Source organism: Cervus canadensis, chromosome 3, assembly GCF_019320065.1.
Source record: "Cervus canadensis isolate Bull #8, Minnesota chromosome 3, ASM1932006v1, whole genome shotgun sequence".
Lineage (NCBI taxonomy): Eukaryota > Metazoa > Chordata > Mammalia > Artiodactyla > Cervidae > Cervus > Cervus canadensis.
The window spans coordinates 66,454,120-66,479,756 of record NC_057388.1 but is presented as its reverse complement, the minus strand read 5'-3'; the positions used below and the strand labels follow the sequence as shown (position 1 = coordinate 66,479,756).

Here is a 25,637-nt window from a genome sequence, read left to right as displayed (position 1 = left end):
GTGGCATTCATGCTGGTCTGATGGAAGTCTGCATCTTAACCATGGATGCCTGAACATCAGGGCTGATAGCAAGGTGGCACATTCAAGGGGAAATTGCATTAATGTCGTGTGGTCCCTTCATGACAATCAGAACCACATGTAAATTTGCAGAGGGCCACATGCCACCAGACAAACGAAGAGGTCTCTTTTCACTTAGAGATCCATCTGTTGTTGAAAACTAATCCCATATTAGTGAGACGCCATTCTATGTTTGAAAGGCAGCCCAGTCCTTGAGACAAAATGGCTACAAGGTTCCTCTTTTTTTTAATTTTTATTTTTAAGGTTCCTCTTTCTGATGTTCATCTTTGAGTTTAGCTCTGAAGTACTCTTGCAAAGCCATCAGAAGCAAGGGCACAGCACCATGGGAAGATCATCACAGATCCCTCTCTTTGCTGTAGATGTCTGACAACAACTCTTTGCTTATCCGCTTCCATCTGTAAAATAAGAATGGTTAGTGTCCACATTACAAACCAAACATTAATGACCCGGGTAACTTCTCATACACCTCCTCATACACCTTCTCATACACCTGAGTGGATGAGGAAGTATGGAAGGAAGTGACAGAAGGAGGAAAGGCTCTTTGGTATACCCTGGAGGTCTGGCATAGATTCACAGATCCATCTAGGCTGATGCCACTTCTTCCAATCACCAACCTTTAAAAATGCCACCAACAACATATGGAGCAATCAAGATATTTTATTTGGTATCAATCCCTGGCCTGATAGTGTGAGTTCATTTTCATAATAAAGAATTGTATTTCCTCTTCTCTTAAATATTTCTAAATGGTATGCCTATTGTATGTTAGTCCAAAGTACTTTAGATTCTTTAAACAAAGGATTTAGAAGAATCCACAAAATGACGTATTATATCCCTCCAAGCTCCTAACAAAAAAAAGCAAATACAATTTATTAAAAAATGCATGTCATATTCTATCTCACTTATTCCAAAAGGAGGGAGAAAAGCAGGGAATTTGAGGTTTGATAGTTTGGCTTTTGAAAAAGACAATGGCAACCCACTCCAGGACTCTTGCCTGGGAAATCCCATGGACGGAGGAACCTGGTGGGCTACAGTCCATGGGGTCACGAAGAGTCGGACACGACTGAGCATCTTCACTTTCACTTTTCATTTTCATGCACCGGAGAAGGAAATGGCAACCCACTCCAGTGTTCTTGCCTGGAGAATCCCAGGGACGGGAGCCTGGTGGGCTGCCATCTATGGGGTTGCAGAGTCGGACATGACTAATGTGACTTAGCAGCAGCAGCAGTTTGGCTTTAAAAATTTCCACTCTGCGTATTATCAGATGATTTAAAAGAGTCTGAGCATCAGTATTTTATATATAAAAGTCAGTATAATAATATTATTATTATAGCAACTTTAAAAGATCATTGTGAAAACGAAATGTTACATGTATACTTTTTCAATTGGAAAAGCCCTAATTGAAAGTTATTTTTTATTATTTATAGAGAAAAAAATATTAAATTCACCAAACCATCTGGAAAAGTTTTGCCTTTTGTATGGATTGTCACTAGTGTGGGATGCAGGGGGGAATTCTGAAAATATCAAGATGAGAAGTGACCTGGTTTGAATAACTTCCCTATCTGCATTTCTCTTTCTGATTATGTCTCCAAAACTTCCTCAGTTCTTGAGCATAGTTCTATATGCTTCACAGACAGGGAAATATTCCTGTAGAAAACTCAAAATTGTGTCAGAGAAGATCCTCCTGCCATCTCATATCTCTTCCAACACCCTTTCCTTGGAGAACACACACATTTTCCTGGCAAGATATTCATTATTCAGAGGTTGCTTTGCAATTTCCTTCAACTTCTGCTTCCCTGCAGGTTAAATTATTTCAGGTTATGGGAAAATCTTTAAAGAATGAAAAATTTGAATCAATTGTGGATAAACTTTTGGAATGGTACTAGCAAAAATAGGCTTTGACAACATCATTTCCATCATGGTTGACTGTAAATAATTCATCACTTTCTTGCTCATATCATTTATAGAAATACTAGAGTCCTGAGTTTCTAAATTAATAAAAACCCTTTATAGATAGCACAATATTCCTTTAATAACTTATTCCAGACATATAACCATTGTATGACCATGCTGCTGGTGAGTCGCTTCAGTCGTGTCCAACTCTGTGCGACCCCACAGATGGCAGCCCACCAGGCTCCCCCGTCCCTGGGATTCTCCAGGCAAGAACACTGGAGTGGGTTGCCATTTCCTTCTCAAATTGTATGATCATATATTGATCACATTCTTAAATGGATCACAGGACTGCATTCCTACTTGTTAAGTTGGAATTATCTATGCCTCTGTAAATCAGGAGTACGATGAGGTTTTCTTTGGTTAATTCAGGGGAGAAGGTAAAGAAACTGTGGGACAGGAGACGAGAAGGTATGATACTCAAAAGAAAGATGGAGAAAAGTGGTCTGTTATTTAAAGAACCATGTCTCCTTAAAGTCATACTGCCAAAATTGTGAAAATCATATTTTTTTTTAAATTGAATGGGCATCATATGGGCAAAACAATCAGATGTTCTTTAAAATCTTCATCTAGATGTTATAGAGTTGGCCTTAGCAATCCTGCAAGCTATGAATTTTGGACCTTTTCTGAAGGGAGATGGTCAAAAGTATTTCTAAAGTATTCTGACAAAGATTTCCTCTTCCAAGATAATAATAAACACAATAATTTTGTCTAACAGTTCCAGGCATTTAATGGATTTTCTGGACTCCAAATTACAAGTATCTGAAGTATTTTTGTACTTTCTGAATTCACCCCTTTCTTAACTATATTTCACATGAATAATGGACATATTAACAATGGAGAATCTCCTGACATAGGAAACCATATGTCATATACGGGATGTGATATTATTTATATGATTAATAGTATTGATAAATAATATAGTATATGCCATAAATAGTAATTTTTTGTTTCCAAATGTTGTTAGTCCTGAATAGATAGTAGATGATAAAAATATCATCTTTTTATTAAACTTTCAAGTATTGTCAGGTTAAAAAATAAAACTATTTTCTGGAAAAGATTCCTCAACTCTTTTCTTTCCAGAAAGAATCTGTATCTTTGCAATAACTGTTAATCACCACTGTAACACACTTTTTCTTAGAGAAGAAACAAGTAAAATCAACTTAAGAGAAAATACCAATTAGGAAATTGCTGTATTAAAAAAAGCCAAAGTATATAATAGCTCCTTTTTATAGAAAATGGGTCAAGACTAAAGTTCTTCTATGAGAAACACATTTTCCATACAAATAAAACCTTGGTTTTATCTTTAAATTATAATATTCTATTATTTTTGAATAAATGATAGAAGATTCAATGTGGCAGTGTTCCTTCCCCATTGTATTGATAATTAAGATATATCACAAGTCTTTTATAAGATACATTAAAAATACATAAAGATCTTTCATCAAAAATTATTTAATTAAATCCATTTTTTGAAGCAGTGTTATCTTAATACACAAATAGTTGCACAAATTCATACTCTTCTTTGTTAACAGTTGTCAAAAATTTTTCTTAATAGAAAGATTTAAATATGAAGTTTTCTTAATATAAAAATATAATAGTTAAAATTCAAAAATTAATTTCATACAACTGAAAATTATAAAAAGGCATATGTTTTGTTTTCCTTGGTAACACCATCAAGTAAACTGTGATATTAAAATACCTGGGTCCAGGGCTTTATTAAAGCTGTCTCGTGTTATATTCCCAAAGAACCAAAAATGAAAATAATTACATATGGGCAGATTATATAGGGGAGAATATTGTATGTGGTATACTTTTACTTTCAATGGACTCTTCAAGGTGGCTGCTTTATACTAAAAAAAATAGCCCACAAAACATAAAATTTATAAGTGAACTGTTCTGCATTTGTAGAGTAAATGTTTCATTTTCAAAATTATAGATGTATAAAAATCATATGTCCCTGCTCGTGAAAGACCGGTAAACTTTCACATGTTCTGTAAAAACTTAAATGCTGGAGGCCAATACTCACAAAATTTAATGATCTTTCTGCTAATAAAAGCTGACTTCTTTAAGAAAATAGTAAAGAAAAGAAACAAAACATATCTTAAGTGTAGTATTTCCAGATTCTTAACAAAATCAGAGTGCATGAATCGCCTATTTTACATTTTTAATTTGCTTACATTTGTTCAAATTCTTTCTATTCACAGTAACAGATGGAAATATGAAAGAAATACAGATGTGCCTGGCCCATCTCGTCACACATTATTTTGAAGGAAGCCAGTTCTTTTTAGAAAATGACAGCAAGGTAAAATAGGAATGAGGCTGTTTTTTTTTTTTCTTAACATTTATAAAACAAAAAAGAAAAAACCAGGGGAGTGGCAACAAAGATTTATAACAACTCACTTTCTTTTCAATATTTTTGCTGTTAAACTTGAGGACTTTGTGCAAGTGGGTGCCTGATCAATATCTATGTGTGTGCATATGTGCATGTGTACTATCACTTCATTCCTGTCTGGCTCTTTGCGACCCCATGGACTGAAGCCCGCCAGGCTCCTCTGTCCATGGAATTCTCCAGACAATAATACTGGAGTGGTTGCCATGTCCTCCTCCAGAGGATCTTCCTGACCCAGGGATTGAACCCGTGTCTCATTATGTTTCCTGCATTGCAGGCGGATTCTTCGCCACTGAGCCACCAGGAAGGCCTACATCCATAGTGTATGCCTTGTGAATGAATTACATCCTAGATTTCTGCTTCATTATTGGAACTCAACACATCTTCTCTTAGAATCAAATACTCCACCAGGTAGAAAGATTTTCTGTCTCGTTCACAAAATTCAACATACCCCATGATTTAGCTTCGTCTATATGTGAGTAGAGCTTAAGTGGCAAACCACTGGGTAATATACTTTCTATAGAAAAAAGCATTTTCTACCCTGTCTCAGGTTTTCAGAAGTACTTCCACCACTGGGACCATAGGTGTAGCTAGGGGTTGAAGGGAGGAGAGAAGGACAGAGTAGTTAATTTTTGACCACCATTAACTCCTAAATTTTCTAGTATTGTTCAAAACAATAACACAATAACTCTCACACAAATATACAATGAACTCATGCCGATGATTTTTAACTCATTAATCAGTGAGACAACAAGTAGGATATTACCATAGGATCAAATAATTCAAGGAACCACACATATATGGACTACAAGGAATGCTGAGATGAATTTGCACAGAAATGCCGAAGGCTCTAAGCATATGGCAATAATCAATTGCATTTCATCAGACCAAATTAGTTTGCTTTTTAACAGGTAACAATCATTTTCATTATTATCAGCTTTCTACAAATTGCAGAATTATAAAGAAGCTTAAAAACAGTGAAGAGTGAATATAACAACAAGATTACATTAGATGGGACACCCAGTAACTGCTCTTTTATCTGTTTAAAGTGTTTCACAATTTGTCCCAACATTTTAGCAACAGTCCTTTCAGGCCACTCATATCCCTAAATACTGAATTCCAGATAGCAGTTCCCACACTGTCTCTAAGTCTATACTAGGGTTGTCCAATAGAAATATAACATAAACCACAAATGCAGCCATATATGGCATTTTTAATTTTCTGGAAACCACTGTAGGGGGATGACCACCCCATACTACATTTTTTAAAAATCAGTTATAATTAATTTTAATAAAATAATTAAGCAAACATACAAAATATCATTTCAACATGTAATCATAAGAAATAAATATTAATAAGGTATTTTGTATCCTCTTTTTCATGCTAAGTTTTCAAAAGCCAGTGCATGTTTTGTAATTATAGCACATCTTAATTCAGAATAACCACATTTCAGATGTTTTACTGGCCACACGTGGCCCATGGCTACCAGACAGCACAAGGCTATATAAATCAAATATTCGTGAGCTATCCAAGTTTTGCATTTCTTGAGATATTAATTAAAATGTTTAGGTCTGTCCCAACCCTTCCATGCCCATACTATTGTTTTCAAGGTAGCTGGGTTACTGGGTTTCCTCACGTGGGAATGAAGCATGATCAATGCCCAGGGAAACCATAATTTGAAATGTTTGTCTAGTGTGGCCCCATGAATTTTCTCATCAGCAGTCTGCACCATTGTCTTTTCCCAGGGAGACCATACATACCCCTGTGATGTGAGAGAGAGAGAAAGTAATGAGCACACAGGGACACGGCGGGAACCATAATAATAAACAGAATATTGCCTTGCCTGTCACCTGAGCATGATAGTGCCTGTCAAAAACATCAGCTTTTTCATTTTCATATCATCCTTCGGAGGTAAAGAGAGGAGGGACTTTTCTCATAATCTCTCTTTCACTGAAGAAAGTAAAGAGAAATTTTTTCTTCTTAGCAAGGAAGTAACTAAAGTGTACCCACTCAGCGTCTTATGTATTGCACAGGTCTCAACTGGGCACAGATAAATCCAATTCGGAGTCCTGCCTCTAGGAGGGAGGAAGACCCGTCCAGAGCAGGGTCGCCGCCAGAGCAGCCTCCCGGGTGCAGCACCACACACTAGAGCCGGGCAGGGGTGAGGAAGAGGGAAATAGCCGGAACTCAGCTCCACCGCAGGGCAGGGGGGACACTGGGTCCCTCCCTCTGTAAGCCAGCGTGTTCAGAATCTCTGTATATTTACTTGCTTCTCTTTGTGGGCTCTTCTCCTCACAGGGATTTCTGAAAAAAGGGGTGAAAGTTTCAGGGCCAGACAACACACTAGGATCCCCAATAAAAACTTTATTTCAGATAATTCCAGAATAGCACTTACTGTATTCTGGCATTTTATATAATCTGAGCCAGGAGAATAAGCCATAGGGCTGTGTGTAAATGTGTGTGTGTTGGAGGGGTGGGGGCGGGTGGAGAGAGAGAGAAAGAATAGCTGAAGACTGTCCTGAGCTCCAACATCTTTCCTCCCTCCTCATTTTCTTAGGACCCCAGGCACCAAAATCAGTGCTCCAGGGACTTGTGGCTCCCAAAACAGTCCTCCCCTCATGCCATTTTTTTTCAACTTTCATAAGAATATACAAACTTTTCGGTTCCCCAGCTATTTTGACTCTGACAGCCGCCATTTACAATCGTCACTTCCTGTGTATGAATGGCACTTTTACACCTGGGGGACAGTCATCTCATTCAACTGGCAAGTTTTCATCTGTATTTAACATTAGCTGCTAAATAATAACCTATTGAAGGACTAGGCCTGATCATGTTTGTATAAGGAGGGGAACCGTTAAGAAAAGACTACATGTGCTGAATTCAAGAAGGGGGCTATTTCTTTCCTACTATAAACAGAAATGATTATAAAACCAGAACCCAGAAGAGTTCCTCACCCTTCACTTTGGCGTGAGGGGGTTTCATTTCTCTGCAAAGGCCTCCTCTCTGAGTGCTGACTTCCCCAGGTTTTTACTGCATTCCAGGGAGGGAGATAGAAACCAAAGCAAACAGAGTGCCCCCAAAGGACCCTCTCCTCCCTCCAAAAAGCTTCTATTTTTAATTCTCTGCAGCTTTTAAAACAGTGAAATGGGAAGGTTTCAACAGTCTGTGGTGGAAGAGAATTCCTGCTTTCTCTAAGGACACCCACTTTAGATAATCCCCCACTGGCAGTGGGACCCTGGGGCAAGGACTGGGCAAAGGGGTTTTCCTGGCAGCTTCTCTTCAGCACTTTCTGTCATCTCAACTTTTAACAACCATGTTTTACTCTCTGGGCAGGAGTCGAAGGCATGTTTTGAACTGGTGGCAAAATGTACCTAGTTCTCCCTCTGAGCATCTGTCTCTAATGCTAAAAAGTGGTGCTTGGTACTTTGTATGGGTACTTGACTTTCAGCCAGGGATCCCTAAGCTCTCTGTAGGATTTCTCACACCCACCCCACATCCACCCCACAAGGTGGGTGGCAAATGGCGAGCCCAGTTTTTTTTGTCAGGTGGGGAAACAGGGCAGCCCCATAGCACATGGTGAGTTAGTGTTCCCAAGCATGTATGGGGGAATGTTACGGCAAAAGTAAACATTCTTTGCGTGGCTCTGTCTGGTTTGTGGGCTCATGGTTACTCTGACCCAAACACACATTACAGGGTATCGTCCTCTAGGTATCAGATATGCCTTTGCTGCCCAGGTGCCAGGACATTCATTTGGCAAACGGCCCCTAAACTTCAGCCATGTACCACGCCCTCTGACTCCCAGTAGCCTGCCCTGTCCCCACACAGGTCTTCTGAGGTCGAAACAGCATTGGACACCCCTGATCACAGGGACCACAGGGAAGAACAGAATGTCTTAGTATTTCCTCTGTTTCATCCCCGGCTACCTTTGCAGAGCTACCACCGCATACCCCCAAGGCTCACTTTCAGTAAAGCATATTCAAGGCAACTGGCCACAGACAGTACTAGACCCAAATAACCTCTCAGGGTTCTTAAGGACAGGTCTTGAAGCTTAGGAGGATGCGCCAAGTGAGCTGTAGGCGTGAAGATGATGAGAAGGGCTCCAACAGAGTGGAGAGCTAGGCAGCCGAGACTTCAAAGGTATTTCTACCTCCTAATGTTACAACCATTAAATCAAGAATTTAATTCTTTAGCCAAAATGCCCTGTTTCCTAATAGAGTTCTTACTTGGCAAAACATGCTTATAAATATCTCCTGCTCTTTTCTCTTCTCCCTAGCTTCCAGAGTTCAACCAAAGCCCATTTTATATTAAATAAGGAACAAAGCAACAGAAACTAAAAGAACTAATGTGTTTGGGCGCATCCCTTGTCATGTCATTTCATATCAACTTTGAATCCAAGAAAGCTTAATAGTAATTCAGCCATGAACCTGCTGCATAAACTGGGGGAAATTTAGAGCATATGTTTTCGACTCATTTATTCTTGACTCATCACAACAGGTTGCTGCTTTTTTTTTTTTTAAGTTCTATTTGATGTTTAAGAAAATATTTAAACCTTTTAAAATAAACCTTTTAGAGTCTTTCTCCATTCACAATAGGACGCTGCAGAATGCTAAGAGAATAGGAACTCGAAGGCAGGAAGGTTCAGGGACAGTTCAAAACTTGGAGCCATGAATCTAGAGAGTTCAAAAGTTGGCAAAGTGAACCCTCTCATCCGTACCCACAAATAATAAATAACAATCACAACAAGGAAAAGGAGGAAGGGGAAAGCCACTGGAAAGCTATAACTTATCCCGTCTCCAGCCTTACAGCTCTCTCCAATAAAACAGGATTCTTCGGAGAATTTAGGCTGTGCTGCCTGCAGGGAGCTGACATTGTCTTCTGTCGTAAATTACCTTGCTGGGGTAAGCTTTCCTCCAGGTCCAGCAGACAGGCAGCTCTGTAAGACCCATCACCCAGCTCCGTGCTTCTTAAATTATCCTTCATCTGGCTGTGACATCTGAAAAGCTAGAGGGAGAATGATCACCCCCAAATCTGACCTTCCCATACCACTGGGTCTTTTTTTATAAAGCAATACAAGAGATAGACACAATAGCATTCTATTTGCAAACAAAAATAGAAGGAAAAATAGGGCTTTCTATGTCCTTCTTCAAATAAACAGTACAATGTTTTCAAACTTGTTCACCTAAAGAGTTTTTTCATTAACAATATGACCCTAAGTCCTTTTCTCAACTAAGATAGCCATAGTGTCACAGAAAATCATTAGAAGCGGGGACTGGAAGGAGCCTTAACTTTCCCCGTTCGTTCTCACTTTGCAATCAACAGCCTTGCTGCAGCTTCCCCACCGTATTCAGACGTGCACACACACAGACAGACGTGTGCACACAAACATCTGAGGACCTAGAATATTTGAGTAGATGACTGTAGTACCTTGAAATGCGATCAAGCCTGGAGAGTAGGTACCAGGCCAAGAGAAATAACTCCTATCCATAAAAAGTTCCTCAATAAATCAGTAACTCTTTTCTTCCATATGTCACCTGACATGTTTAATTTGTCTGCTTTGACGGGACTGTGGCAAGTGGAGCTGACCACTGGCAAAATTAGAAAGGGCTTTTGTGAAGGGCAAGCCATCAGGTATGGATGGACACAGTGAAAGGCTACAGAGAGTAGGCATCTTACAAATGCCTGCAGGCCAGCTTTGTGTGATGGACGCCCCAAAAGAAGGGAACAAAGATTTCAGATGTTACTGGTTTAAAGCACATCAAGCTAATGGGCAGACACAGTAATAGTCACATTGTCCAAGAAATTCAACTTCTTCCTTCCCTCATTTACTTCTCCTTGGAATTCAGTCTTTGTCAGAGATGCTGAGAAATGTGATAGATCCATTCACTTCCACCTTAGTGTTTTAATTCTGGAACACAACTCACTCCAGAGACAGGGAAATGTACTTTTTGCAATGTCTGCACCTTCTGAACAAGGAGAAGTCAGTGGATTCATTTGTGTCCATCTGGCTAATCTTGGATCTGGTCATACAGCTTGTGGTAAAGGAAAGAGCTTTTTACCTGAAGAAGGAACACACCTAGACCCTATAAATGAAATGGCTTTTAAATATCTGCACTTTATTTAAGAAGCAGAATCCAGGTCACTAGCCATGAAGCCCAGTGCTCCTTCTCCTGCACCTGCTGGGACACCCTAGTAGCCCTCACCACTTTAGCATCAAAGAAGGCAAGATTATCTCCACTTCCAAGTCTTTATATAAAGTGATCGTTTAATCCTACCCTGCAATGCAGGAATCAGCCATCCCCAGTTTTGCAGAGAAGTAAACTGAGAGATAGAGATCAAGTCATTATGCAAAATCATCTAGCAGCAAGACCTCCACTCAAATCCAGGGCACCTTGCCCAGCTACCTACATATGGGAAAAATTCCCTCAGAGACTCTTTTGACAAGATTATTTAAGGCAAATGACTATTCAATTTTCCCAGTGGTGTGTATATATATATACATATATGTATGTATATATATATGGAAATGAGCAAAAATAATTAAGATATTTAGGCTCATTTCCTTTTTCTCTTTTAATTCTATTGAAGTGTAATACACACTTTGGATTTAAAAATGCAGAGGAACCAGAGATCAAATTGCTAGCATCTGTTGGATCATAGAAAAAGCAAGGGAATTCCAGAAAACATCTGCTTCATTGACTATGCTAAAGCCTTTGACTGTGTGGATCAAAACAAATTGTAGAAAATTCTTAAAGAGATGGGAATACCAGACCACCTTACCAGTCTCCTGAGAAACCTGTGTGTAGGACAAGAAGCAATAGTTAGAACTGGACATAGAACAACAGACTGGTTCAACATTGGGAAAGGAGTATGTCAAGGCTGTATATTATCACCCTGCTTATTTAACTATACAGAGAGTACATCATTCGAAATGCTGGGCTGGATGGATCACAAGTTGGAATCAAGATTTCCGGGAGAAATATCAATAACCTCAGAGATGCAGACGATACAACTCTAATGGCAGAAAGCAATGAGGAACTAAAGAGCCTCTTGACGAAGGTAAAAGAGGAGAATAGAAAAGCTGGCCTAAAACTCAACATTCAAAAAATGAAGATCATGGCATCTGGTCCCATCATTTCATGGCAGATAGATGGGGAGAAAGTAGAAATAGTGACAGATTTTATTTTCTTGGGCTCCAAAATCACTACAGATGGTGACTGCAGCCATGAAATTAAAAGATGCTTGCTTCTTGGAAGAAAAGCTATGACAAACCAAGATAGAGTTTTAAAAAGAAGAGACGGCACTTTGTCAACAAAGGTCCATATAGTCAAAGCTATAGTTTTTCAAGTAGTCATGTACGGATATGAGAGTTGGACCATAAAGAAGGCTGAGCGCTGAAGAACTGATGCTTTCAAATTGTGTTGCTGGAGAAAACTCTTGAGAGCCCGTTGAAGGGCAAGGAGATCAAGCCGGTCAATTCTAAAGGAAATCAATCCTGAATATTCACTAGGAAGGTCTGATGGTGAGCTGAAGCTCCAATATTTTGGCCACCTGGTGCAAAGTGCCAACTCATTAGAAAAGACCTTGATGCTAAGAAAGACTGAGGGCAGGAGATGGGGGTGACAGAAGATGAAATGGTTGGATGGCATCACTGACTCAATGGACTTGAGTTTGAGCAAACTCCAGGAGATAGTGAAGGACAGAGAAGCCTGGTGTGCTGCAGCTCATAGGGTCACAAAGAGTTGGACACGACTTAACAACTGAACAACAATCCATACATAAAAGTGCACAAGTAGTCAGTGCCACAGATTTTTACAAGATGCCTGAACCCAGCAGCTGGATCAAGAAACAGGTCATTTCCAACAAGCCTCTCTTCTGCCCTCCTTCAAGTCAGTACTCTCCCATCCCTCCAACCATTATATTCCTTTATACTCCTGTCTCCTCTTTTGTTGGGGGTGATGGGTTTATGTGTATGTGTAGTGTTTGGTTGTGTGTGTGTGTCTGTGTTGGTTACAAGTGTGTACTTTGGAGACAGGCTGGGCTGCCTGGGTTGAAATCCTGCTGTACCTTTTACAAACTATATATCGTTGGGCAACTTACTTCCCCTAGGACTCAGCTTTTCAACTTTACAATGGGAATATTAACAGAACCTACCTTGAAAGATCGCAGTAAAGATTAAATGCTGTGGCTCATTTAAAGAGCTTAGGTCAAGGTAGATAGAGAGGTTCAGAGTAAGCCCTCAGAAAACACTGGCTATTTTTGTTGGATACTTCTCCCTTCTCAGAGACTGTTTATGGAAGGCCAAGAAGGTTCAAAGACTGTACAGCAAGGGAGAGGAAGAAAGAGGAATTCCAACCAAGCATGTGCTGTCTGTTATATATCTCTAGGTTGTGGAGAGGATCAGAGGTGAGCAGGTGGAAGAAGAGCTAAACCAAACAGTTCTCCAGTCATACAGAATCAAGTGTTTAGAGTAAAACCGATATTTGAAACATTATATATTTTCTCTTCAGTCCTATATATGCTTCCTACGTATGAAAGTATAATAGAAATGCTTTTTGAGACCATCCGTGAACTTTCTATTACTCCCAGTGGTCCAGAATTGAATGCATATTTTAAAATTTCCTACGATAGAAAAAAAAAAAGTGAGTGTGAGGTTTTTTCTACCCAATTCACAATTTAATTCCCAACATAACTTTTTAGGTAGGACAGACTCAGGTATTTTTCCATGTCACATTTCTTTGTATCTTTGCATCATTTGAAACATTTTTTACCTATTTAGTTTAGAACTTCTCAAAATCATCTGCTGTGTAAATCAAAAGTAAACAGCTCGTTTAAAGAGCATTTTCTGAGAAACCAGGAGCTTAAAAAAAAAAAAACAAAAACCGTAAGACTGACAATTTGCTGGACAAATTTCCTTTTCCCCCCACAAGTCCAAAGAATGCATTCACTGAGGCGTCTATATATTTTATGAAATGCTTAACCAAGTTATGTTGGTTCAAAAAGAAAACAGAAGAATAAAAACACATTTCATGTGACATTGAAAATGATAAGCATATAACAGCAATTTGAATAATGAGTTGATTACAATAAAGAATTAGCACCATTTAGGTTTCCAATAAGTATGAAGTAGGTTGAAGCCTGATATATTGATTTTTTAAGTTTTAATTGGATGTAGGAAAACTCAAAATGGATAGGGAAAGAGACATGAACTTGATTCCATCTGTCTGTCTGTCTGTTTCTGTCTCTCTCACCATTGCTTCTCCAAGTTTTCTTTTGATATTTGATTTCAAGGTAAGCAGATCAGAGATAACTATTAAACTCTAACACTGCACACTTTCCAGTTCTTGACCTTTTTAATGCAGCAAAAAGAATTTTCTTAAATACTTACAGAGCTTTCAACAGCGTGGCCATTGGCTAGTCAGGCCCTCTGTCTGAAAGGAATGAAATGCTTCCTTCCTGGGTGGCTGCCTATGAGCTGGAACAGTACATGATGTTCAAGATAAGAAAACGGAAGTTCCAAGCACGGAGCTTGTGTGGTTTAACCAAATGAGGTAAAATAAGAAAAGAAGGACAGTAAGAAGCTGCCTTATTTGCAGCACTGTGTCAGAGCCAGCACAGGGATTTTGGGTTGGTTAGCATCTTTTTCATCCTAAGTGGGAAGACCTTGTCCCTGCTCCTTAGCTCTGCGTGGATATAAATATGAGATGAAGCAGCCTTGTTGCCTTTTAGGGATATCATAAATACCGAAGAGATCATTATAAAGAGATTCTTAATGCCCTTGAACTTGCTTTGAAAGATAAAGTAAATTGAGTTTATAATTTCCAGTCCAGCAGCTGAAGATTGTGTTCACTCATTTCTAAAACCAGGGATTAAGATTTGAGCCCTTGGATCCCTCCACCCTCTTAGATCAGCGGTCCCCAAGCTTTTTGGCCCCAGGGACCGGATTCATGGAAGACAGTTTTTCCACTGCCAGCAGGGAGAAAGGGATGGTTTAATTTTCATCCACTGCTCACCTCCTGCTGTGTGTCCTGGTTCCTAACAGGTCATGGACTGGTACTATGGGTTGGGGACCCCTGTTAGACAACTGGGTTCACTCTGGTCATCATCTCAGTCATGGCAACTGGTCTCTAGACTGACTCAGGCTGACACACTCATGGACCACATGCCCAGCTTCTGTCCAGAAGAAGTTCTGATCATTACAGCCTTCTTCTGAACCTCGGGCTTTCTCATCTGTAAAATGGGGATGATGATTATTAATTCCTGCCACATGGGGATATCTCTGCTCAGCCTGCTGCAACCTATAGGTGAACAGGGTAATAGAACCATGACCCTCAGCAAGTCACTTCATGCCCTGGCTCTCCATTTCCTCATCTGTAAAGACCCACTTCATAGTGAGTTCAACAGCATAGAAGTCAATAAGTTGTTACTACTGACTTGGCTCCTTTTGCTTTGCCTTGAATTTTTAGTCTCTCTCTTGCTCACAGGAATCCAACAAGAGCCAGTGATGCCCCAGCTTTATTCCTGGGTCTCTTGCATGGACACAACTTAAATTCTTCCCCTTGTAAATCAAGGACCTCCCACCTACTCAAGTCCACCTGTCTGGCTGAAGCTCACGTAGGACTGCTGACCTCACATCAGGGGAAGGTGGGGTTGGGATATGGGCTGACACCAGCCAGGGTGCTGGTTTGTCTCCACTTTCTACTCAGTCTTGTCTCAGGAAGCCATTGCTAAGTAAACAAAATGGGCATCTCCTCAGTCCCTAGGCACTCCTTGACTCATTCCTTATGCTGTCTTCTGGGGGTGGTGCCTTCCAATTGTTCTTCCCAGTACTCCTTACAGTAAAACATTTTTGAGTGCACACATCAGTGTATGTTTATATATTTATAAATTTTATACATGTGGTACTCTGCTGACATGTTTTATGCATTCTGAAAATATATAACACCACATGGAAATTTTTAAAGAATGAGATTAAAAAGTAAGTAGATAAATGAGTTAAATAATTTCTTTTGTGCACCCCAACAGATCACCATGGGCTCCCTCTGCTGCTGTCTTATCCCCCTGGCACTGTGAGAAGAGCATTTTCCCATGGAATCCTGGACCTCTGACCTTTGAGAGAGTTACACACACCATAACCCAGAGCAGGTAGGTTGGCCAGAATGAGCCTCCACCATCAGCTCAGGAGCCTCACCTCCAAGTCAGGCTCAGCTTCATGGGTGTGCAGTCAGACAGGACCCCATGCCCCATACTCAGTAGGGGACCATGCTTAGTTAAACCACAGCTATCGCCATCTTGAAATTTTCAAAAATTTTATCCTTGAACTTGTGAGGTCCAATTGGACAAAGGAGCATGTGTGCAAGCAGAGAAGATATGCACAGTAATGCACATCCCCGGTTCCCTGCTGCCCCATTCACATATAGCTTTGGCAATGCCTTTCAAGTATAGCATGCTGGTGGACCAACTTTGTGTGGGACTTTAACGAGACTCAAAGTGAGTACAAGGTTAGCATATTATGGAAGAAGCCATTTGCTTCCCAAGTGTGGCAGAACGTGCATGTCTCAAGAAGTGAAATACAAACAACTGAGTCTTGTGAAGTGTTTCCACTGTTCTGGTAAGAATTAAATTTATATGCATGTACATACTATGATGGACAGGGAGGCCTGGCATGCTGTGATTCATGGGGTCGCAAAGAGGCGGACACAACTGAGTGACTGAACTGAACTGAAGTGAACTGAACATACTATGGAAAACAAATTGTATAATTTCAATGATTCTGCACACAAGTGAAATGTTCTTCCATTTGCATTTAAAACTGGCATTCTAAAATATAAAGACAGTACAATTCATTCCAATAATTAAAAATTTTTATTTTTACTTACTTAAAAAGATATCAGATAGCAAATGAAAAACTGTGACAAGTTGAGAGATTGTGAAAGAAAGGAAAGCATTCTATATTTTACTACTTCTAATGCCCTTTATTCTTGCTTTTTGAACAAAAGGCTTTGCATTGGTATTTTATATGGTATTATTGGCATTTTATCTCTTTCCCCATGGCCCCTGATTCACCTCTAAATGACCAACTTATTTCTATCAAGAGTGAGTCCACCCCACTTCTTTCTCTCACTGGAAGAGATAAGATCTTCCTCCATTTTGCCTTAAGAAAAGATCTGTCCTTTCAAGACCATGGTTAGTATACTCAGTTGATTTCATGCTTCAAATTTCATTCATTCAACAAGTAAATATTTGTGTATTTGTATAGTTAAACTTTAAATAAGAAAATAGTAAATATTCACCCAAGAGAACAGCTGCCTCTTCTACCCTGTTTGTGACACAGCAGAAAATTCCTGCTGAAATGAAGAGATCTCAGTTCAAAAGAATAATGCTATTGAAACTCAAGGACTGAAATCTGGAGCAACCACCCTTCAGAATTCTTCACCCATACCCAGAAGCTAATGATTTCCAGAGATAGCCACAGCAACGAATTCACAGCAACATGGGTCACTGTGTCAAGGATCATGTCAAAAAGACAAGGTCACCAGTTCCAAATATTTTAGGGGTGAAAAGGTCTTTCTTATAAATACCGTATCCTTCACATTCAGCACACCACGGTACGTGCTTTGTCATAATATGGAGGGTCACCAGCTGTCACCAGCGGAGTCTCCATTCTAGTGAAATTCCTCAGTCTTCAGCAGCCAGATGTCACTCTTATGTCTTGGTTGATAGCTTCTTCCAAGAGTGGACAAAGTTAGGTTTTTGTCTCTAGAATCTGCAAAGTCAGTGGTTCACAAAATATGGTCCAGTGACCCCTGCGGGTTCTGGAGACTCTACCAAGGCATTCATTCAGTTGAAATTATTTTCGTAATAATATCAAAATGTTACTTGCCTTTTTCACTTTTACTTAGCTGACAGTCGAGTTTTCTGAAGGCTATAATCATTGTTCCTGGTGGCTCAGACAGGAAGAATCTGCCTGCAGTGCGGGAGACCTGGGTTCAATCCCTGGGTTGGAAAGATCCCCTGGAGAAGGGAATGGCAATCCACTCCAGTACCCTTGACTGGAGAATCCCATGGACAGAGGAGTCTGGTGGGCTACAGTCCATGGAGTCGCAAAGAGCTGAATACAACTAACACACTGGATCGACAAACACACACACACCCATTGTTCTGTTGGTTAACAAATGGAATGTGCATTCTTAAATTTTAAAGAATTCTTCATTTAAATTTCCAATATAGTTAATATGTATAACCAGATAAGCATAAGTTCTCTCAGGTCATCAGTAATTTTAAAGAATGTAAAGAGGTCTAAGACCAGAGAGTTTAAGAAGTGCTAGTACTAAGTGAAGGTAGGTATCCATCACATTTTGCATTTTCTTCAAAGATGGGTCTACCCTCTCCTTCCCAAGATAAATTCTTCCTCACAGTCTCAGCAGTCACCATTGATTCTTATAATTCACTAAGAGATTGCCATGCCAATGACCAATGGGCAGATACTATAATTCAGGCTTGGTCGCTTTGACAACCAAAATACTAAAGCTACACAACTACAAGGCTTTGTAAAGTGATTCTATATATGACATAAACATCAATTATGTTTTGTGTGAGCAACAAGATTTTAAATGTCTTTGCATAAGAAGGGTCCAGTATGTGTATTAATTTTAAAGTACATTTTAAAAATATTACCTTGTTTTCCCAAACCAAAAAAAAAAAAATCAGTTAAATAAATTGCATCTGACAGAGAATGTACGTGAAAAAGGAATTCACTGCTACTTCATAGAGAATATCAACACACAGGCACGTGCACACACACACACAAAACTCTTCATGAACACATATGGTATTTAATGCATACCTGTTACACAACAACCAACACTTTTTACCTTTTCATGAACTATGAGTCATTCCCCTGTTCCAGAGAGTGTTTCCTCAGCTTCATAAATATTAATCATACTCCCTAAATTCTAACAGACAGTGTCCTCGAATGTGAATGATGCTTCTCAACTTCAGTCTGTATTTTCTCTATTCAGTCACATTGTTGACTGCCATGGAAGAAAACGATATTCCATATAGATGAACACTCCTAATAACCAAACCTTAGCCACTTCAAACCCCAAAACATGCTTTCATTCATTCACCCAAAAACATTCCTGGACCACAAACCAGGAATTGTGCTGGGCCTTGAATACAATGATAAATAAAGCAAAATATGCCCTCAAAATAGCTTACATTCTAGTGGATGTTGAATAGAATTTGGCCTAAAATTTATCCCAAGAGTCTTAAAAGGGAGTGTATGTGTAGAAGATGTTAGAACTTTTAATTTCATTTTTATCTTGTATATGTTTTTATGATAAAACAATATATGACTTTAGTAGCATATGTATACACTATAAATAAATAAAAATACACATCTATTCAAAGTGAGTATCCCCAAAATTTTTGCTAAGGAGGTGCACCATTATAAAAAGGTTAGAGACCCTGGCTGAGCATACTTCGGGAGGACTCCTTTTTGAAAAAAGGACTCAGTTTGTCATCCTCATGAACACTTTCCTGACTGCTCAGCAGCTGCCTGGGAGTTGATCATAAACATTAGTATATGCTCTTAGCTGGTCTGGCTGAACTTGGAGATCACATGCTAGGGCTTTTCTTTCACAGAAGCAGTAGGGCCCAGAACAATACATGATTTGAGGAAGCCATTTCCCAGTTTGGCAAAGGAGTTAGCCGTGTTTTTTGAAAGTGTGATTCTGAGTCACCATCACCGTGGGAGGGGCCTTATGAAGATGCAGAATCCTGGGCTGAGGATCCGGATGTTTTGGATCAGAATCTCCCAGGGCAGGGCCTCAGTTTTGGGCTCCATATTTACAGCAAGGTCCCAAGGAGATTCCCAAGCACTCTAGGGGTGGACAACCTAGGAAGGAGGAGATGGACACTTGGCCAGGGTCTCTGTGTTCCCAGCACAGGCTCGCTCCTTCACACGGGTCGTCTCTGCTGTTGGAGCAGGAACCATGGTGCTCAAGAACAGCTGCACCATGCTATTGATCCCACGTGGCTGTGGACTGCTGATCTTGCTAATTTGGGGACTGCTTTTAAGGGGCTTGTTTTTATCTCTCCCTTTGATTTCAGACTGTTTGTCATCATTTCTGACTGCCTTCGGTGTGATCACTACTAATCTCTCTTCCATCCTTCCTCATCCCCCTCTAATTTTCTGCTTTTAATTCGCTGTGGGCTGGGAGGCTACAGAAATGGGATTGTTAGGAGTGTGTGTTAATTAAGAGTCAATTAGACATAGTTAAAGTGCATTGCTTTGTGACTGGTGTTTCCGCTGCTTCAAGCCTGTTTTGCTTCCTTCCTGCTTCTCAACTGAGTTCCAGAAGGCGGATTGAGGGACGCCTGACCTCTGGAGAAGTGGGGCACCAGGATATTTACTTTCTTGTCACATTTCACTGCTGTCAAAACTCAGAGGGTCTAGCTGGCCCCCCAGAGGAGCCAGCATGCTTAATGATTCAGGACACCTGGGTCTGACCCGCTCCCCTTACATTTCTCTGGGCTCAGAGTGATTTACGGGAAGAGGGGCTAGGCTCCAAGAGACAGGAGACAGGGCGCACTCTCCGGTGTGGACCAGAAAGTAGGAATCCACTCCTCTGAGAAGTACACAAATTTCCATTTCTCCAAGGGCCCAGATCTGTCCCCATCTAATAGCTACCGAGACTCTCAGCCATGACACCCACAGGGGTATCTGAATAGGGGTTGTAGAGGTGGGGGCAACTAAGTGATTGACATGGGTGGGGGGCAGAGATCTATCTCTAGCCTGGAAGGCATAATCAAAATACTTAACACTAAAATTCATTCTGTACAAAAATACTGCTATTTTTTAAAAAAACTTCCAGTGTATAACAATATCTTTAGAGCCTAAGCTTTGTCTGTGATGCCATTGTTAAATGATACAAAGACAGTCGTGAAGATCATAAAATTTTCCTCCTCATCGTGTATTGGGAAATGAAATTTAATCATCCTTCCAATACCCCAGGATCTTTCACCCTTCCTTTATTATACATAAACATACAATCTTTTGAATGGAGACAACTCTTTTGTCTTTCCAAAGTTATAAAATGAAAAAAACAGAAAACAAAAAAACAAAAAGGGAACCCAAAGTCAATGTTATTTTACTTCACGGGGTTCTGGGCTTGTTGTGAGCTAATTTCTTGTTTCTTTCCCAGAAAAAAAAAGTAATATCCTAAGCTAATATCCCAGGTCGGGACATGCATGACTGAAGCTGAAAAGTGTGTTTATTTCAGGGAAAAAAAAATAAAAGGAATTTTGAAAAGAGGCGAAAAACGAAAGGTACTTGTATGCAGGGAGGGATCATACTGATCCATTTTCAATGCTTAATTACAAATCTGCTCCAACTAATTTCCTTATTGTGCCCACAGCTGCTGTTCTTTTGTCACCAGTTTATTTTTCTTTGAAAATCTGAAAGGCATCAAGGCTGGCCCTGAAAGTCATCAGGAGCAGAACTGGTGTCCCAGATGCCTCATTACTGGTCTCGTTTGCCAGCCTGTTTGGTTGTTTATGTCTTGCATTCAAATCATTTATTTTGTTCAGACCTTCTTTGCTTTGAAAATGATTGTGGAACACAGGACTGCTTTTATCACTCAACCGTTTGCCCTGCCGGGTAACAGGAACATCATGGTTTAATCAACATCACAATTCCCCATAATCTCTGGGCAGGCCTTGTTTAGTAAATATCAAAAAGTGTAGAGCTCCAAAGACTCTTTCACAGTGACCCAGGGGTCTGAGTTTCTTTGCTGGAAGGCAGAAGATGTTGTTCACATGAAATCATAGTGGTTTTGGAAGATTTTCATCTGTAAGTCTAAATGTCATATGGAATGGTTTGGAACTTGCAAAGGTTTTGCTTTTACATCCAAGATAATTGGCTGCTGAAACCAGCCAAGACACTGGATAAAAAGAGGGGGGCACAGTATGGCTATTAATAAAATGCATAGTACTGCAAGCAACGTGATGGAAAACTGAAACGCTGCTGCCTGGGAGTCAGGGAGACTCAAGTTCAAATCCTTAGTTGAGCAAGTTGTCTTAACCTTTTGTACCTCAATGGTCCCAAATGTAAAAGAGAAATGAGTAACATTTAATTTCTAGAGTTTACTGAGAAATCACATTAGCTAATGCTTGGAAAGGCCTAGACAAGAAGGCCAGGCACATGGTCAACTTAAAAAACAAGAGCTGTTATTATTACTATTATTTGTTTCTTGGAAGAAAACAAACTAGTTGTTCAGCTAAATATTTCTATTGCCTTTTTGAATAAAACCTGTACTGTGGAAAACAATCTAAGCAAGTGTGAAGGGAAATTGTTATAGTAACTGTTATCAGTAGGGTGACCATATAGTTTATGGTCCAAACCAGGATACTCTGAGAGTGAAAATGTGCATTGTGAATAATCACTCCAGGACACTAGGCATAAATCAGGACCATTGCAGGCAAATCACAACATACTGTTCCTTGTCATTGGAACCTCAAACCGACAAAGTATTAGAACTGGAAATAACCTTTGATATTAATATTTCTAGGTCAAAGTTCCATCCAGTCTTACGGATGAGGAAAATAAAGTCCAGAAAAGCAATATAACTTTCTAAGGTCACTCAGCTATTAGTTGAAAACCGGAGTCTGGAATATTGTTCTTTAATTTTAACTCCAGTGACTGTAGTTCTGTTTTTGATTATCTTTAGCAAGCCTGAGCACTTTCCTTTTTCCTTATTTCTTCTACTGAAAGAGACCCAAGTCATCCTAATTTTTCTGCCTCCATTTCATCTGCCTCTTTGAGCAGATGAAGCCTGAACAAAGCCATCCTCTGAAAAGAAGGCTTGTCATTTTGTTAACCTAAATCCCTTATGCTTTTGTTAAAGGCTGTTTTCTCTATTTATTCAGTCCTGGGCTTAGAGAGAATGAGAGCAACTATTTCCTACCATCTTTCTACTAAGGAAGTTCTTTTAGGTCTCTCTTGATTATTCTTTACTCTATTTTCCTTTGGGATCAGTGCGTTACAGTTAATTCTTAACCAGGATACCCTCTTTTAAATCATTTTTCCAAAATATCTCACCAGGATGTATCTGTTTCTAAGACCTTGGAAATTGCACACGTGAATATCCATCTTTAATCCCTATTAATTATACAGTAGGTATTATATTTACCTTGTCTAGATTTCAGTGGCTTTCACTCCAGGCGATTTTGTTGCATTATTTAGACAAGGCAAATATTCCATGTACAGGAAGACTTCAAAGAGACAAGTGAACCAGATGATCAGAAATCACTGGCGTCAGGCCCTCCTAAAGGTACATCACCAGCCTCTCTTTAATGAAGACCACATTTTACAACAATGCTCCCATGCACATGCAAATTTATGTAGATTGTTTACTTAGACTAGCACATTTGTACATCAATCTCGCTGTGCCCCTCCTCTCCTTTTTGCCTTGAAAGAGATAATGTGGCTATTCCAGTCATCTGTCTTTGGGTTTTATGGTCTGGAGTGCCCATAAAGATGACAAGGGCTGCGTTTCACAGGCAGCAGCCTTCCACTGGCCTGGCCTGTTGTGTTGAACTAGATGAGACACGGTGCTCTACAGCCGGATAGGGTCCATGCTCTCCTCCTGGATGTATAGTTCGGTGATAAGCAAGGCACCAACTTGGACAGTCATGGAAGTCCTGGCTGCTGCAGAGCATTGCTGGGGGGATATCCACAGAGCACTCTTCTGCACCCTTCAAAGTTGGCCAGCCTGACACACTGCCGGTCCACGCTGTTCTTCTCACTTAGGTTTACCTTGGGGTGCGGTGGGGTGGGGTCGGGTGGGGCGTCTTTCCATAGTTCTGATTACAAGCCCATTTTTGGAAGAAAGGGCTAAGACATGCAAATGACAAATTGTTTATTTACCACAAACCTGGTTAGAACTGAATGAGACCCAAAAACTACACCTGCTGAGAAGATACCATTTCAGTGATTTCATTTAAAGAAGCACCATGAGTCCTGGTTAAGAATTCAGACTGACGTCAGATAGATTTGAGTTTAATCCCTATGTCTTCCACTGTATGACAAGGTTCTTAACGTCCCTGACTCAGTTTCTCCACCTGTAAATTGGGAATGGACTCTGCCTTGTGGAAGTGCTGTGTGCGTTAAATGCAATGAAGCACATAAATCTCTTAGCATAATGATTAGCATGTTACAAAAACAAAAAAAGGCTTTGGCAATGATTTCATTTTTTAATAGGTACAGTGAAATAAAGGTACCTGATTTTGTTTGTTTGTTTGTTTGTTTGTTTTTTAAGACTCAGGAAGCAGAGTTCTGACTGTGTGGCCTCTTCCCTGCATGGAGTCCAGGGGGAGGAGGGCAGAGGGGGCTGACCACACCACGTCCACACGCAGAGGGATGAAAGGGAATGACTCTAGCCAGAGGTCTAGGTGGCTTGGAGACAGAGGCCAACAGGGCACCCTCTCTACCCAGAAGGTACAAGCACCCACTGCTCTGCTCAGCGTTGGAGACTCCCCCTCGAGCCCCCGACTGTGTTTTTAGGCTCATTGTGGATTTCCCTCATTCGTGGTCCCACTAACACTGCATGCTTTCCCACATCCACACCTTGGCCTTCTGAGCGCTTATTCTCTTTATCAAGAACACCCTCCCTTCCAACCTTTCTCTAAAATTCAGTCCATTAAAATGCTTTTCACTGCGACCTTTCTTGGCATTTTTTTTTTGAAGGTTAGGGTTTTAAACAAATAATAGTAAAAATCATCTCCTGTGAACCCCCGCAATCCAGAAGGGGTTTACCCTCCTTCCTTCCCCTCCTGAGAGCTCTAACTGTGAGAAGTTCCTTGCAGGAGACTGTCTTCTTATACTGCTCTCTTTGGGAAACCATAAACTCCTGACAGCAAGGAAGCCTGTGTGAGAGGCTGAGGACAGTGATTTTAGGAACTGGGCAGCAGGCACAATAGGAGACCGAGACAAATGATGCTGCATGGCCAGACAAAAGCAAAAGGGGAAGACAGTAAGAGGGGAAGACATGCTCAAAATTGCCTAGCTGATCAGGATTATGTCGACCCCATTTCCACTCCAGGCTCATCTCTAGTTTGATATGGTGACCTTATCTCTATGGCCTTCCCTGGTGACTCAGACGGTAAAGAATCTGCCTACAGTGTGGGAGACCCAGGTTCGATCCCTGGATCAGGAAGATCCCCTGGAGAAGGGAATGGCAACCTACTCAGTATTCTTGTCTGGAGAATTCCATGGACAGAAGAGCCTGGCAGGCTACAATCCATGGGGTCACAAAGAGTCAGACGTGACTAACACTTTTACTATCTCTATATACAGTGAGATCTAGTAACTCAATTCATAGCACACCTTATAAACGGTTGCCTGAGAGTTCATGAGGAACCACAGCTTCCAGAACCAAGTAGGAGAAGGGTCCCCTCCCAGGACCAGCAGGTGTCCGTCCCTGGGGACATCAGTGAGCAGGATACATCAGCTCGTGCAGCCAGCATTCACTTTGATTCTCAGCCACGAAGAAAGCACAGCTCTCTCTGTGTTTGTGGAAACCCTGGGCCGCAGCGCATCTGGTTTACAATCCCTGAGCCGAAAGCAGAGACAGCCCTGCTGCTCTCACAACCCTGCGCACTCCATCCACAGCCGAAGAGTCAGTGTGGGCTCAGGTTTCACGGTCAGACACGGGGGCCCTCCAGGTATATTCCAATGGTCCATTTGATGTGAAATCTTCCAGCTTGACCAAGAGTCAATGACCTCGAGAGTGGCCATTTAACCTCCATTATGTGGTTTATATTGGTAATATTTACACTGGGAACCTGATTAAAGCTGCCCTCTTGGTAAACACGGAATCCGATCTGTATTTGAAACCCCCGCCTTCTCCACCCAGTGTCAGGTGTCATCTGCTTCACTTGTCCCCTAATTGGCAGGCTGGCCTCCACCTTCCCTGCATCCCCCTCTCTGTCTGAATGTATGCGGTGCCTTCCAGTGGGTTCTGTACCTTCATCCTGCACCACTAGGCTTGAAAGTGAACCAGGTGAGGAGCTGCTGCTTAGTCTGAGGACAGTTAGTCTGTTGTAAAGAGGTCCTATTCATCATAAGGTGCAGGAAATACTTCGAACATTCTTCCCCTTTGTGTTCTGAGTAACAGTATCAATGTGCAGCCCTGTACACACCCCAGCTCCTGCCTTCACA

At 40.7% G+C, this 25,637-nt stretch overlaps 2 long non-coding RNA genes across 2 annotated transcripts in view; one reads left to right on the top strand and one right to left on the bottom strand.

Moving 5' to 3' along the window:
* LOC122438480 overlaps positions 1–24,126 on the top strand; it is a 222,702-nt gene extending 198,576 nt beyond the window's left edge. The window contains exons 4-6 of the long non-coding RNA XR_006268568.1: positions 4,233–4,330; positions 15,440–15,559; positions 23,737–24,126. This is a non-coding gene — a long non-coding RNA (uncharacterized LOC122438480). The remainder of the gene's footprint in view (positions 1–4,232; positions 4,331–15,439; positions 15,560–23,736) is intronic.
* On the bottom strand, positions 314–13,966 carry LOC122438482. Its single transcript, XR_006268571.1, has 3 exons — positions 13,803–13,966; positions 9,307–9,418; positions 314–473 (listed from the first exon to the last, which is right to left on the bottom strand). It is a non-coding gene; the product is annotated as an uncharacterized LOC122438482 (long non-coding RNA).
* Positions 24,127–25,637: the final 1,511 nt, after the last annotated feature.